At 51.3% G+C, this 3991-nt stretch overlaps 1 pseudogene; it reads right to left on the bottom strand.

The window, feature by feature from the left end:
- Positions 1–3991, bottom strand: part of LOC116274644 — a 13070-nt pseudogene continuing 9079 nt past the window's right edge.

Here is a 3991-nt window from a genome sequence, read left to right as displayed (position 1 = left end):
TCACCTGATAGTCTCAAAAACACGGTGGATGAGGCTCTTATCAAGGCACAAGGCTGCGAGCTTCCGACAGGTACGCCGGACGTTCAGAATCAGGTCTGTGCTGGGGACGTGACTCAGGATGTGAAGGAGAATCTCATCAGAGAACCCCAGGAGGTGGACCCCGTCTCCACATCCCGGGTTGCCGCAGGGTGCATGTCATCATCATCATTGGATATGTCCTGAAAATAAGGGGGGACACCAAATTCCCACAGGATCCCCAAGGATGACTGTCAGCCCAGCCTGCAGCTAGGGAGAGGAGCAAAGAGAAGCTCTTATCCATGGGAAAGAAAGTGCTTTTACTAAAAATCTCAACTGCATAACAAAGAATTCAAAATCCTTCAAAACCCCAATTATAGAGCTGTGTTTCTGTAGCCCCTCTCAAAAACAAAGATAGAAAAAAAAGATCATTATGTCTTTATTTATTTACTTATTTATTTTGTGAGACGGAAGTCTCACTCTTATTGCCCAGGCTGGAGTGCAATGGCATGATCTCAGCTCACTGCAACCTCCACCTTCCAGGCTTCAGTGATTCTCCTGCCTCAGCCTCCCAAGTAGCTGAGACCACAGGCACATGCCACTTTGTCCAGCTAATTTTTTTGTTTTATTGTAGAGACAGGGTTTCCCTATGTTGTTCAGGCTGATCTCAAACTCCTGGGCAAGTGATCCCCCTACCAAGCCCCAAAGGGTGTTTGTTGGCAATAGAGACAGGGTCTTGCCATGCTGCCCGGGCCGGTCTTGAACTCCTGGGCCTCCCGAAGTGCTGGGATCGCAGGTGTGAGCCACCATGCCCGGCCTCTTCTTTTTTTTTCTTTTTTTTTTTTTGAGACAAGGTCTTGCTTTCAACGTCTAGGTGGGAGTGCAGTGACGTTAAATCTTTGGTTCACTGCAACCTCCATCTCCCAGGTTGAAGCAATTTTCCTGCCTCAGCCTCCCAAATGGGATTACAGGCAACTGCCACCACACACAGCTTAATTTTTAATCTTTTTAGTAGAGACAGGGTTTCACTCAATTTCCTGACCTTCAAGTGATTCGGTCTTCAGTCTCCCAAGTGTTGGGATTGCGGGAGTCACCGCCCGCCCTTGAGACAGAGTCTGGCTCTGTCAGCCTGAGGCTGAGGCAGTGGCCGATCTCAGCTCTCACTGCAACCTCCGGCTTCCTCCCGGTTTACCATTCTCCTGCCCTAGCCTCCGAGTAGCTGGGACTACAGCGCTACCAATGGCCACCTCGCTGCTGTATTTTTTGAGACGGAGTCTCAGCTTCCCTGTCGCCCAGGCTGGAGTGCAGTGGGTCGGATCTCGCCTCACTGCAGCCTCCGGTTCACGCTTTATTCTGCCTCGCCTCCCGAGTAGCTGGGACTTCATAGACCTCGGCTTCTACCTCAGCCTGGCTAGTTTTGTATTTTTTTAGTAGAGACGGGTTTTTCCACTGCTAGCCAGGATGGTCTCCATCTCCCACCTCGTGATCCTACTCTCGCCTCGGCCTCCCAAAGTGCTGGATTATGGCTTGAGCCACCAAGGGCCAGTTTTTGTATTTTTAGTAGAGATGTGGGTTTCACTGTTAGCCAGGATGGTCTCGATCTCCTGACCTCGTGGATCCTACCTATCTCGCCTCCTCCCAGCAAGCGCTGGGATTACAGGCTTGAGCCAATCACAAGCCTGTGTCTCTTTTTTTTTTTTTGGAGAAAGAGTCTCACTCTGTGGCCCAGGCTGAGTGCAGGGAGGCATCTTGGTTCATGCCTACAACCCACCTCAAGAGGTTCAAGCTGATTTCTGGTGCCCCCAGCCTCCCGAGAAGCCAGGATTGAAGGCTGTGCCACCATGCCCAGCTTAATTTTTGTGTTTTTAGAAGACAGGGTTTCACGGCGCCCGGGCTGGTCTTGAACTCCTGGCCTCCCCAAGTGATCTGCCTCCAAAAACGCTATCTTTCAGGCATGAGAGTCTCCGGAAGACCTGGCCATGCACACTTCCTTTTGCATTGCTGTAGTTAAAATCTGGCAAATTACAAGGTGTTCTTCCCTCATGTGGGCCTGAGTCAAAATGCCTGATGCCTTTTTGGTTTATACAATGAAGAGGGAGAAGAGCTGGACCTAATGAGACATGAAGTCCCCAAATCAGGGACAAAGGAAGGCAGAAGGCTTTACCAAGGGGAGCTTCTCAGAGCAGCTGCTCTCTGTAAAGACCACGCTGAGGAGAGAGTGCCTGGGATCATCTCGACTGCATCATTTTTCCAGGGAATGTGTCTACACGACCCTCTGGCTCCAGCCTGCTCCTGCTTCCTGTACATATTTGCCTGGATGGAAGCTCTGAGTTTTGCAAAGCCTGGCTGCTGCCATGGCAACCATGAAGGCTGTGGAGGAAGAGCCTGGCTGCACACCCCACGCAGGTGTCAGAGGTTTCCTGGGAACTCTGACCGCGACCGTCCTCTCACCCTCTCCAGACAGGCTTCCCATCCCGCTAAGCCCTCGCCAGGCCCTAGATGGGTGTCCTGAAATGTGTCCCACCTGTTCTTCCCTGGGAACAAAGAAGTACCCTCCATCCTCCAAAAGAGAAAGCCACACGGAAACCAAAGGACATGGCCCGTAAGCACCCATGAGGGTCATGAGGGTCAGAGGTTCGAAACTTACTTCTGCCTTGCCTCCTAATATTTTAATAATTAGCAGGACAAGGCCGGGCACAGTGACTCACACCTGCAATCCCAGCACTTTGGGAGGCCAAGGTGGGGAAATCACAAGGTCAAGAGATCGAGACCAGCCTGGCCAACATGGTGAAACCCCGTATGTACTAAAAATACAAAAATTACCTGGGCTTGGTGGCAGGCGCCTATAGTCCCAGCTACTCAGGAGGCTGAGGCAGGAGAATCACTTGAACCTGGGAGGCAGAGGTTGCAGGGAGCCAAGATTGCACCACTGTACTCCAGCCTGGGTGACACAGCAACACTCTGTCTCAAAAAAAAATTAGGACAGGCTGGGCGTGGTGGCTCACGCCTGTAATCCCAGCATTTTGGGAGGCTGAGGTGGGCGGATCACGAGGTCAGTTCTCGAGACCAGCCTGGCCAACATGGTGAAACCCCGTCTCTACTAAAAACACAAAAATTATCCAGGCGTGGTGGCGCGTGCCTGTAGTTTAAGCTACTCTGGAGGCCAAGGCAGAAGAATCACTTGAACCCGGGAGGTAGAGGTTGCAGTGACCCAAGATAGTGCCACTGCACTCCAGCCTGGTGATAGAGCGAGACTCCATCTCAAAACAAAAGAGGGCCAGGCACGGTGGCTCAAGCCTATAATCCCAGCACTTTGGGAGGCCAAGATGGGCGGATCGCGAGGTCAGGAGATCGAGACCATCCTGGTTAACACGGTGAAACCCCGTCTCTACTAAAAAAATACAAAAAATCAGGCGGGCGCCTGTAGTCCCAGCTACTCCGGAGGCTGAGGCAGCGTGAACCCGGGAGGCGGAGGCAGCGTGAACCCGGGAGGCGGAGCTTGCAGTGAGCTGAGATCCGGCCACTGTACTCCAGCCTGGGGCGACAGAGCGAGTCTCCGTCTCAAAAAAAAAAAAAAAAACCAAAGAAAAAAATACAAAAATTATCTGGGCCTGGTAGTAGGCGCCTATAATCCCAGCTACTCAGGAGGCTGAAGCAGGAGAATTACTTGAACCCAGGAGGTAGAGGTTGCCGTGAGCCGAGATCACGCCATTGCATTCAACCTGGGCAACAGAGCGAGACTTAGTCTAAAAAAAAAAAAAATTAGTGGGACACAGTGGCATGCGTCTGTTGTTCCTGCTACTCAAGAGGCTGAGGTGGGAGGATCGCTTCAGCTCAGGAAGTTGAGGCTGCAGTGAGCTAGGATATTGCCACTGTACTCCAGCCTGGATGACAGAGAGAGATACCTTATCTCAAAAAAAAACTGAAAAAAAAAAAAAAGATAAATAAATAAAAATCAGATTCCTGGAACCCACCC

This window comes from Papio anubis, chromosome 4 (assembly GCF_008728515.1).
Source record: "Papio anubis isolate 15944 chromosome 4, Panubis1.0, whole genome shotgun sequence".
In the NCBI taxonomy this organism is placed as follows: Eukaryota; Metazoa; Chordata; class Mammalia; order Primates; family Cercopithecidae; genus Papio; species Papio anubis.
This window is presented reverse-complemented; position numbering and strand designations above follow the sequence as displayed.